Below are 12,175 nucleotides of genomic sequence, written 5' to 3' on the forward strand. Positions count from 1 at the left end.
AACTGAAGAGAATTCGTCTAAGTCTCCTGTCACTTCCATGTCCACTGTGGAGACAGTCAGATCAGTCACTAACTTTATGTCCACAGGAAATATTACAGTGGGATCTCATTTATGGACAAGAAGTTTGTACTACACAGAAATATTTTTTCAGAAAAAGGGAATATTACACTATAAATCTGTCACATAAAAGTGATTTCCGATTTCTGTCTTCACTTGGATGCATCTGAACAAGAAATATTACCTTTCTTCTATGTACAGTGTTCTCTAACTGTCCTGTTTGTATGTTTAATGACTATATTTAATGACAAAGCCGGGAAAGGGATGACAAATGAGAATGCAGGGGGCAAAAGATACTGATAGATATAGAAGGTAAGAAATCACAACAAAAACACCCACATGCGCATGCATGCATGCAAACACACACACACACACACACACACACACACACACACACACACACACACACACACTGGCAATGTTAAGCTTCATGGTCTTCTCTTACTATTAAAATGAATAATTTGTTTCACCACATTACAACCCTTTACATGATACTGACCAGGCATCCCTACCTTTCAGAGTGGAATCAGACTACCACCCACCTAATCACAAGAAGCATTAAATCAGGAAAGTGACTGATATTGAGGCATGAGGGAAACAGTTTAAAAAAGCACAAAGAGAGGATTTACTGAAAATATATAACAATTCCTAAGTACTAGGTATGGGGTATAGTACTGACAACTAAAACTAAAATAGTTATAGCTGATAAGAAAACCAGGAATTTCTTTTACATTCTCATTTTATTTCTTACTCTTTAAATTGTTTATGCCAGCAAAATATGATGATATCAAAGCTAGATAGTGTCTCATATAAATTAATTTCTTTTCATATACTACCTTCTTTGTCCCACTCTTTGGGTCCTCTTGATGTGTTACGTTGGGAAACGTTATGTATTTGCAAGAAAACCCAGTCAGTTTTTTGCAGTGTGTTCATATCTCTGGTTATAATTATCAGCCTATTACTCTTTTTAGCTGTATGACTTTTTGTTTTGTAAAAACACCTTTGTAGCCAGGAGTTTTCTTGTGTCCCACCTGGCCCACAGCAGATTATGAAATAAACATATGAAGGCTTATATTAATTACAAACTGTTTGGTCTATGGCTCAGGCTTCTTGAATTAACCCATTTCTATTAATCTATGTTTTATCACGTGGCTGTGGCATTACCAGTTTGCTGACATGTTGTTCCTTGGGCTGTAGGCTGTCTGCTTTGACTCTGCCCTCTTCTCCCTGTACCTCTCTTGGATTTCCCACTTGACTTTCTATCTTGCCTTATCATAGGCCAAAACAGCTTCTTTGTTAACCAGTATTAGCAACACATACTCACAATGTACAGAAAGCACTTTTTGTACATCCCACAGCATACCTTTTTGTTCGTGTATTTTGGAGTTTGGGGATTTATCTGTCTGAAGCTCATTCCATATCTGAATCTGTTTATTTCATCAAAGTTAGAATTGTTTTTCAGTCACCATATTTTCCAATAGCCTTTTATTCTCTTTTACTACTTATTCTTTTAAAAATGTGTGGTACACATGATAGACCTTGTCTTTACTTCACATGCCTGAGATTTCAGACTGTCTCTTCTCTGTCTGTTGTTGTTCTCATACATACACATGAAACCCCTTGTCATCTTCTCTTATTCTTGTTCTTGTCAATCCAAATGCAGATCTTTCATCTTTATTCTTTTTCCATTGTAGATTTCTTTAATTCAATTGTTTCCCTTGATTACTTCCTTGCATGGTTTTTCTCTCTCTCAGATTTTCTGCATTATTTTTGATTTGTTTAAAAAACTCATGGTGAGTTATTTAAGTACATTTTTATGGCCAATATCAAATTCTTATGATATGACTCCAGCATCTGATTTGGGGGTGGTTTCAGTTTGCTGAGGAAGAGACTAGATCTTTAGCCTACATGTTTCTCCCACTTATAATCCTCCTCCCTCAGCTTCTGGGACCACAGGCATATGCCACCATGCCTGAATCCAGTATTGTATTCATCCTTGTGTTGACCTGAGTTGAGATGACCTTGATATACAAATTACTACAACATGATTCTTAACACACAAGGTACCTTTTTTTTTTATTGATTTCTGTACATTTTATCTATTATGCTATAAGATTCAGTTTAGCATGGACCTTGTCTGGGCTCTATGGGCTGCTGGTTCAAGGTTAAGTTCAATTTTAGGTCCTGTGAAATGTCCTTTGGGCATTCTGAGTTTATTTGCTACTGCTTCTATAGCTCCCATGCGAAAGTCATGTTTCCAAGTATCTCTCAGCTTGTGAGAGATGTTACCAGTTTTCACCCAGTCCTCAATGATTTGTGATGAGAGAGAACTAAAGATCTTGAAGTAAGAGAAACTGCTGTCCTTGAACACACATTTTGACTGAGTTTTTTTTTTTTCATTCCCACCATCCAGTATGAAGAATCTTTCAGTAGGACTGGTTATGGATATCCATCAATAATGTGTTTACAATGCAAGTGCAAGGACCATAGTTTAAAACCCTGTACGATATGAAAAAGCTGGGCATGGTAATGAGTAAGGTGTCCTGTCAAAAAGAAATCACAGGTGGGTGGCCTCTGGGCATCTGAAGGATGTCACTTAGGCTTGCTTGCTGGACTCCAGAGATGTGCTCACATCGGTGAAGTAGACACACACACACACACACACACACACACACAAACAAAAAAAAAAAAAAAGAGCCTGAGAATCTGTATGAAGGAAGAGCATTAGCATTTCTTTTGTCCATAGTTGTAACAGGGTTCTTAATTTGTTCCCTTTATTGGTGGTGTAAGATGTTTCTATTGCTTTATGGAGGGTTCTTGGTCAACCAGAGGCCTGAGACTTAGGTTATGAAGCTTGAGGATATTGAAGGTCGACAAGCGAGTTCTTACGTTGAATAGAAAAGTTCTAGATACTTGTTTCTCCTCTAGTCCTCTGGTGCTGGAGCTTAAACCATCTCACATTCTTAGGATATTGTATGGTTCTCCTCTAGTTTGTTCTTATGTCATTTTTGGAGACTATAATTGTGTTTAGCAGCGATGCAATGCCAAAGAACAACAAAAAAAAAAAAAATGGCTTATACCATGTTCAAACCAGAACTCTGAAAGAGAGATTTTAATATGATTTCTATTTTTCTAATAAATTTTTATCTCTGGGGACAAGGAATCAAATTAGAACATAACACTGTGTGATATTTACTATTGATTGTATTTGACAAGTTATTACACGAGAAAGATGAGTTGTAAAAATTGTCCTATCGTAGAGCATGGAAAAATATAGGAGTCAAGCAGAAGTTGAAAGAATTGCCTAGTTTCTCGAGGTGCCTGGTTTTTGCAGACCAATGAAAAATTGTAGTGAGTAAAAGCCTTTGGCAAGAACAAAATCAGCACAGGGCTCTCATACCTGTTGTTGAAGTAGCTTGAATGGAGGTGGACTAGCGGAGTCTGTTTTTCCTGAGATAAAGAAGTTTTTCTTTCTTTCTTTTTACTGTATATCTTGAAGAACAACACTGTTGTTAGTCACTCTGGCAAGATACAGATATGCCATTGTTGGTGTCTTAGTGTCTAAATGTAAAATAATATAGAGATGGGAAATTGAAAATTTTCATTTATTTAATTCTTCTTTACAGTGCTATGAGATGATTTCAAATTTCACTCTCTTTTGTTTTTTTTTCCCCTTTTATTTTATTTTACAATGCCATTCAGTTCTACTTATCAGCCACTGATTCCTTTGTTCTCCCCCCTCCTGCCTCCTCCCCTTCCCCCCAGCAAAGCCTCCCCCAAGGACAGAGATCAACTTGGTTCCAGGCAGGTTCAGTCCCTTCCTCCCAGACTGAGCCAAGCAGTGGTACCTGGTCCTGTGGTCATTGCATGAGTTGGCTGTTTGAAACCTGGGGTTTGAAATTTCACCCTCTTTAATAAGAGAAAACCAATGTGTGTGGGTGGTGGGGGTGTTTGTGTTGCATGAACCTGAGAATGTGGGTGCATGTATGTGAATTCAAGCATTTACATGTTCCCAGAATCAATATGTCTCTGTTGTACCAAGGCTTGGGGATATAAGCAGAAGCAGTTATGCTCAATATTTTATGTGGGTGTTGAGGATTTGACCTCAGGTCCTCATTCTTGCTGAGCAAGTACTCATAACCACTGAGCCATCTTGCCAGGCTTTAAAGAAATTTCTTAATCTGTGAAAGAGTACATTTTTCCAGAGAGACTCAGGAAGTCATTTTTTCAGTTAGCTTTGTCTTTAACTTACGCTATGCTACTTCTGCCTGTGGTGATATCCTTAACACCTTCAGCAAATAGTCAATCCTGTTAGCTTTATCATCCTTGCTTCATGCCTAGAGCCAATATATTGGATAATGAATAAATGAGAATTTATGATAGATAAACCCCCTTTCATATTGAAACCTTCTTAAAGGCCCTAAGTGAATATTTGCACTAACCCAGTTACAATTTAAAACATTTGAGAATGAAATTCATGGAGCTCCCTTTTCTTTTGACAACCAAACTTTAAAATCCTCATGGCCCCCTTAACCTCTTTGCCTGCCTCACCCTTAGCCAGTTAAACCCTTTGTCCTTTCCTAAGAAACCTCTAGGACCTTCTTCCTCCATCTTTGCTGTTCCTCTTTCTCTGCCTGGAAACCTGCTCTTTGTACCATGGTATTGTCTCACTGCCATTTCTAGATTAACCCCTTCAGAGCAGACACTCTCCATTCCACACACTTCTGTCATCTCTTTGTATAGAAAAGCTAAATTATTGAGCTTGAAGTTATATAATTTTTTTAACGATATGCATGAAATTGTGTTTCCTTGAGCAAAATAGTCTTATAGTCTGTCTTTATCATAGGTGTACTTAAATAATCTTACATAAATACTTAGTGATTCAAAGAGAAGTAAATAGGATCCCTCTCCTACATTATATAATAAAATGAGTTATCCATGATGGGTTAGTTATTTGGTGAGTAAATCCAGTAAAAAAAAACACCATTTATTTCAAAGAAGCCAGTAGTTATAAAAGTACTTTTCTGCTTCCATTTATTAGCAAAATTACTATTTATACTCCTGCTTAACAAAGGCTATAAATCTAATCCACAGGCCCTACAACTTTCTCAGTGGGAGTAAAATTCTTCCATTGTGTAAAAAATCTAAGAGGCATAAAGCATGCCAGCTGCCCACACTCCGACCTTTGGAGGATTTTGGAAACGAATCTCACTATTAACATCAGCCAGACTAAGCAGCCGCTTCTCAATGAAGTCATATTTTTTCATGTGGCAGGGCACAGAAGGTATGCTTAGTGGCCCCGTCCTTCATGTGATGCTAAACCACATGAAATATTCACACATTGAGGAAGGTAACAGATTGGCCTGAATTTACATCTTGGCCATCCTCCTTGTGAATATTTAACGTGAACACAGAGGTCTTGAATCTTTCTCCAAAGTGAGGGTGCTTAGCCATTATGGCCTCCTATCCTTTGGGATCATGACTTCATTTGCATAGATAAAGGGGCAGGAACAACTAAATTCAACACTTTACATGCTCAAAGCATAAGAGCTTGATTTATTTATCATTTGACAGTTTGGGAAAGGTATAAGCCCTTTGGGAAATGATTCACAGACTACAGCTAATATCAGCTCTGTTATATTTACAGGTGTCTTTCAAACACTCTCTGAGCATACAACCTACATAATCATTGCAATCAGGAAACCCACAAACAAGTGTCATAGAAGGATTGTTTTAAATTAATTGGTCCTGGAGAGAAAAATGCCATAAATAAGTCAGATGTGTACACTTAACTGCAAAGAAGCTAGGGAATATGAATACAACTATAGATACTTGGAGTAATGGAGACCTATAACATTGCTCAAACTGCAAAAAGTTTGTTATTTAACAGAGAAATTTACTTAACATGCATTACTCCAATAACAATGTAATGTTGTGCATGTAGTTATTTATCAGTTACTTGAACTGTAATCATAATTTTAATAAATACTTTGTTCAAGTATGTGCATGTGTGTAACTGTGAGGCATATGTGTTTGTGTGTGTGTGTGTGTGTGTGTGTGTGTGTGTGTGTGTGTGTGAAGGGTATGCATTTATGTTCACATGGAGATGCAAGAGGAAGCAAGTGTCCTGCTCTATTGTTCTTCCCTTTGTTCTTGTTCTTTTTAAAAATGTTTATTTATTTTACATCCTGACTACAGTCCCCCCTCCCTTCTATCACCTAGTCCCTCACCCCCACTTCCCTTCTGGCCCCCTCCATCCGCTCTTCTATTTCTGTCCAGAAAAGGGCAGGCCTCCCATGGATATCAATAAAACATGGCATATCAAGTTGCAGCAAGACTAAGCACATCCCAGTGTATTACAGCTGGACAAGGTAAACCAATATGAGGAATAGGATCCCAAAAGCCAACAAAAGAGTCAGAGACAGCTCCTGCTCCCACTTTTAGGAGTCCCACAAGAAGACCAAGGTACCCAACTGTCACATATATGCAGAGGACCTAGGTCAGAACCATGCAGGCTCCCTGGTTGTCGGGTCATTCTCTGTGAGCTCTTATGAGCCCAGGTTATTTGATTCTGTGGGATTACTGGTGGTGTCCTTGACCCATCTGTCTCCTATCATCTTTCCTCTCTCTCTCTCTTCAGTGGGATTCCTTGAGCTCAGCCTAATGTTTGGCTGTGGGTCTCTGCATCTGTTTCCACCAGTTGCAGGGTGAAGCCTCTCCGATGACAACTGGGCTAGGTACTAGTCTATGAGTATAGCAGAATATTATTAGGCATCATTACATTGACATTTATTTCTCTAGTATTGTTTGATTCTATCCTAGGTCTCTGGGACATCTAGTCTCTGGGTTCTGGTGCTCCAGGGAGTTAGGGTCAGAGGTGGGTTCACTCTCATGTCACACACAGGTCTCAGGCTGGATCAGTCATTGGTTGAGCATCTCCACAATCTCTTTACCACCCTTAACCCAGCACATCCCATAGGTAGGCCAGACTGTAGCTTGGAGGTTATGTGGCTGGATTAGTGTTCCAATACCTCCACTGAAAGTCTTGCCTGGTCACAGGAGATGGCCAGTTCAGGCTATGTATTTCCTGTTGCTAGGAGTCTTAGCTGGGGTCATCCTTGCAAATTCCTGGGAGTTGCCCTTGAACCATGTTTCTGTCTGACCCTGAAATGCCCTTCTTTCCAGTCATCTCTTTCAGTATTCCCACACACACCTGGTCCCTTGTGATCCCATCCCGACAGGCCTCAATCTCCCCCTCAAAATCAGATTGCCCTTGTTCTTTTGAAGTAAGCACTCTCACTGACCCAGAACTAAATTGGTGACAAGCAAACCTCCCTATCCTGTCCCTGGCACTCTCAGTGCTGAAATTACAGGCATGTGCAAGACTCTAACTTGGGTGCTGGTCTTTATACTTGCACATTAAGTATTTGATACATGGACCCTTCTACCTAGTCCCATTGTTGAGAACTTTGTATGTTTTTTTTTTATAATCACAAATGAAGACTTGGCAGAGTAGCCTAACATCTGGATCAAATGTGTCTCTGACTCTTTTGCCTGATGTTGGGACTCTTTCTTCATATTGGATTGCTTTGCCCAGCCTCAACATGAGATGTTTTGCCTTGTCTTATTGTGTCTTGTTTTGTCATGTTTGGTTGTTGCCTCTTGGAGGCCTGCTTTTTTCAGAAGAGAAGCAGAGGAGCAATGGTTCTGCGGGAGAGGAGAGGAGGCTGTGGGAGCTGGGAGGAATGGAGGGAGGGGAAACTTGTCAGGATATATTGTATGAAAGAAGAACCTATTTTAAACAAAAAAGAATAGTTAAATTCACAAAGATGTAAAATGTGTAATGAGTGCTTAAAAATTAAAAACTAGATGTTTGCTGGTTGCCATTTTGGAAGTGATGTCAATAGTCAGTGAAGTACTTTACAAACACTTTGGGATATATCTAAAGGCCATTTTCCCTCTCACCTGACAAGTACTTAAAAATAAGAAACATGCTAAGAATGAAAATGGTACATTGTTACAAATTACTTCCTGTGTTTTCATTAGTTTATCTTTGGATATATTTTCCAAGACAAGTGATCCTTGATGTCACTGGTACTGTCAGAAATCCAAGACAGCCTCCCCATGCAGAGACCCTTGTCAATCCCCCACTCCCACAACAGTGTTCCTGTGGTCCTCAGGCCAGTCTCTCAATTTTTCTCCTGGTGTCAGAAAGAGCAGCTTCTGTGATGTACATATTTTTGGGACTATTTTACTCTAAAATGCTGAAAAACAGTGCTTTCTCACAAAAATCAAGGCAGATAGAAATTGAATTCATCACTCTATTTCTTTAATCACTTCTCATCTGTCAAGAGACTTGCAATGTCTTCTTATCCACAAGGATGCCTTGTTAGGATAACCTCATCTTTATCTAAGCAATTAAAGCCATTGTGTATGTACATCTAATTTGTAGAGACTATATTTCCCTAGTCTATAATATTGTTAATAAAGAAAGAACTTAAGACAATATAAAACTTGGATGTGTTTGACTCCTAAATGCCATAGACTATTTAATCCCTTAAGTATTTACTTAGTACATTCTTAAAATATATTATTCGATTATTTTAGAAGATTATTCATAACCAATGAAGTTTTAGCTATCAACAGGACATGCTAAGCACATCTTTCTAATGTGGGACAGGTGATTCTCTAAATTAAACTCAGTGTTTAGCATATGTGGTAAGAATGTTATCATGAGTGACATAAATTATATTCCAACAACCAGTTCTTATATATAGCTACTGAAGTAATTTTTTCCATTTTTATTTTCTCTAAAACAGAATTCACCAAGTTCCTCTGGATATTCCTTTAATTGACAGAAATCTGTAAATCCATACTCCAAGGTCTCCCATGGGAACAGTATTGGATAGAGAGTTAATTAACTACTCACATGTTACTTGCACTGACTAATTGCTTAAAATCAATTAGGCAGTGAAAAAAAATACAGTCCATGTTTTGGATGAAAGAGACATCAGGGGATAGTAAGATACATTTTTTCCAACATATATTACTGTCTGTTTCAGAAGATAGGGTTGCATTGTCATTCAAATGCTTTTGAGGTTAAATTTTGATTTAAAAGAAGTCATATATTTTATTTAACAGTAATATTTATATAAGCATACTTTAAAGGAAATGAAGTTTTATCTTTTAATATATTTAAATCTTTTAAAATGAGCTAAATGTATAAAGGTAGAGTTTATTTTCATTGTGGTTCTCAGGTTATCTGCTTACCTAAGGATTCCATGATACAGATGTCCTGATGCGGCAGAGACAAGAGCCACTTGTTGGTTGTACATATATCCCTATCTCTGCTTGCCATTCTATCATCCCTAAAACTCCCTTTGCTGGAAGTTTGAACTGCTTGTAAATTCTAATGTAATGTGAATCTAAGCCTTGATTAACTAAATATGGCACAAGTTGAAACTATCATTATATATCATGAGAATGACCAGCCTAGGTAAATGAAGTTATTCTTTCTCATCAGATGAAGAAACTGGATCTATGGGACCTGATGTTTTTCTTGACCTGTTTTAAAGGTAAGTAGAAAATATCATGACTGAATGATCACCTTCTAATATTTAGCAAAACCATAAAGGAACAATGACAGGTGACATTTGGCATGGAAGGATAGGGTAAAAGTAGGATGTTCAGCTCAATATAAGTATCTTGGATGTCATATGCAGAAATGAGAATTTCCTTAGAAAGCACTCAAGATTGATGGGTAAAGCGTTGGAGTCACTAATGTGCCCCATATTTACCAGAGTGTAGTGGTGTACACATGTAATCACAACATTTAGAAGCAGATTTCTGTGAGTTTGTCTCATGGACTACATAGACAAAACCCTGTGAGTCCAAAACATGATTGCCACTATGACAGCCTAGGGGGACAAGAATGATTTAAGTAATCAAAGAGACTGTGGTATGATTTGGAGTCATAAAAGAAAAGGACCTTTTGATATGATACTGGAGTGGTGACTTGTGGTTGAGGAAGTTCATGTCACTCACAAAAGAGTGAGGATGTGGATTGTTAGAAAATTGTCTTAACAATGATTTAGAGTGACAGGGTATATCAAACTGAAGCCATCAGTGGAGTGCGCTCTGGTTCAGTTTCCATGATTTATAGCAGCCCAGGCTCACCTGTACCCTGTACCAGGCATTTTCTTTTGGGCTGCCAACCAGCTCCCAAATCATGACACAGGGACTTAACTATTAGTTTTGAATGTCATCCTAGCTTAGGTTTGTTTCTGGCTAGCTCTTTTAACTTAAATTCACCTGTTTCTTTTTTATCTACCTTTTGCTTCTGGAATTTTTATCTTTCTTTTTGTATTCCCTACACTGTGTCTGCTGGCTGGTAGCTGATTGGCTAGCCCAAGGCTTCTCCATGTCTTTCTCCTTCTTTCTCTTAATTCTTCTCTTCTTCTCTCCTTCTTTTTGAGCCTAGATTTCTTCTCCTATCTATTCTCTCTGTCCACCAGCCTGCCCCTCCCTTTTCTGCCTAGCTATTTGCAGTTAAGCTTTTTATCAGAGCAATTGGGTGCCTTAGGCAGGCAACATGAAACAGCAACACATCTTTCCATAATTAAACAAATGTTAACACACCCTTACATAGTTAAACAAATGTGGCATAAACAAATGTAACACATCTTTACATAGTAAAACATTCCACAACAGTATCCTTATGCTTCAAACACACCAGTCACTACTTGTCACTTTGGGAGGTTACTGCTCATTTTTTCTGGTATGTTGTAACTCTACACAACCAAGAGATACTCAATTCTTCTCTATGTGGCTACTTACCAAAGAGATATTCATTTCTTCTCTATGACAAACTCTTACTTGAGGGCCAGTGATGAATTTCATCTGAGCACTGTGTTTCTGGAATGAAGTTCCTTGGTGATAGCTACTTGCATCTTTCCATTGATTAGCTAAGATCTATCGTTGGAAGGAACATCTTGTTCAGTTGTGCTAAGGCAGATGGTAATACTCTGGACATTTCTTTCATAAATGTCCCCTGGACTACTTGCCCCTATTTTCTAGTCTGTAAAATTAGCCAGCAGCACATCCTGTCCCCAGACTCCTATCCTTGCCCACAGTTCCGTGAAGCTTTCTCCACTTCTAGGCTGAGGCACTGGGAATCTAATCAGATACGGAAACTTGAACTCTTCCTCTTGGTGCACTGAAACAATTAACTGATTAAAAAGTTGCTCCATGCTTACTGATTCAGGCAGTCTTCCTATTCCTCCTATTTTCCCAGTAATTCCTTCTAAGCACATTTGCTTATTTCTGTGAAATTTAAGTTCTTTCTCCTTGAGTTTTGAGGTGCTGAAGGATGTTGTGTTTGGTGTTCCACCTTAATATTTTTCACAAGAAAGCCTCTCTATATGTAAATTTAGACTAAATTTTTATGCATTCTTGGTCACCATAAGCTATTGTTACCTTGTTATGGGAATTTTCAGGTACAGAGCCAAAATAGGCTATCTTCACCAGCAGTCTACATGCTTCTGTAAGTAGAACATAGCTGTTAGACATCTCTGAGTTCAAGTGGTAAAGTAATATTCTAGAGTTTTGGCATTGGAGTGAGACTATGCTTTCCCTCAAACTATTCTCCTATTCATCTAAGAGGGGAGATTCAGGTGCCACACACATTAAGAAATCTGCCATACAGCTTTCCCCAATTGAAAAGGCCATATGCTCATTTAGAATGTAATTATGTTTTCTAGCAATTAAAAGGGATTGGTTTTTATTGGAAATTGAGGATATCTTATAGTAGGGAACTTAAAAGGAATGGTATAACTTGCAATTATTGGATCCAACTTTAAAATGTTATCTTGTTGTTCAGAGGGCAAAGTTATATGGAAACTCATACAAAGAACCCCCAAACGCCATGAGATTAGACTACGATTTGTCTGGTGAGATGTGAGCAAATTGGTTCTGTTTGAATCTTAGAAAATCTGGGAAACAATCCCTGCACTACAACCTGTGTAACCATGGAGAAGTCCCTCCCATTCCTTATTGGCTGACTTGACTAATAAAGTGTGTTCTAGTAATTGGATGTTGTCACATGACCCTATGGATGGTG

Source organism: Peromyscus leucopus, chromosome 20 (assembly GCF_004664715.2).
Source record: "Peromyscus leucopus breed LL Stock chromosome 20, UCI_PerLeu_2.1, whole genome shotgun sequence".
NCBI classification, from domain to species: Eukaryota; Metazoa; Chordata; class Mammalia; order Rodentia; family Cricetidae; genus Peromyscus; species Peromyscus leucopus.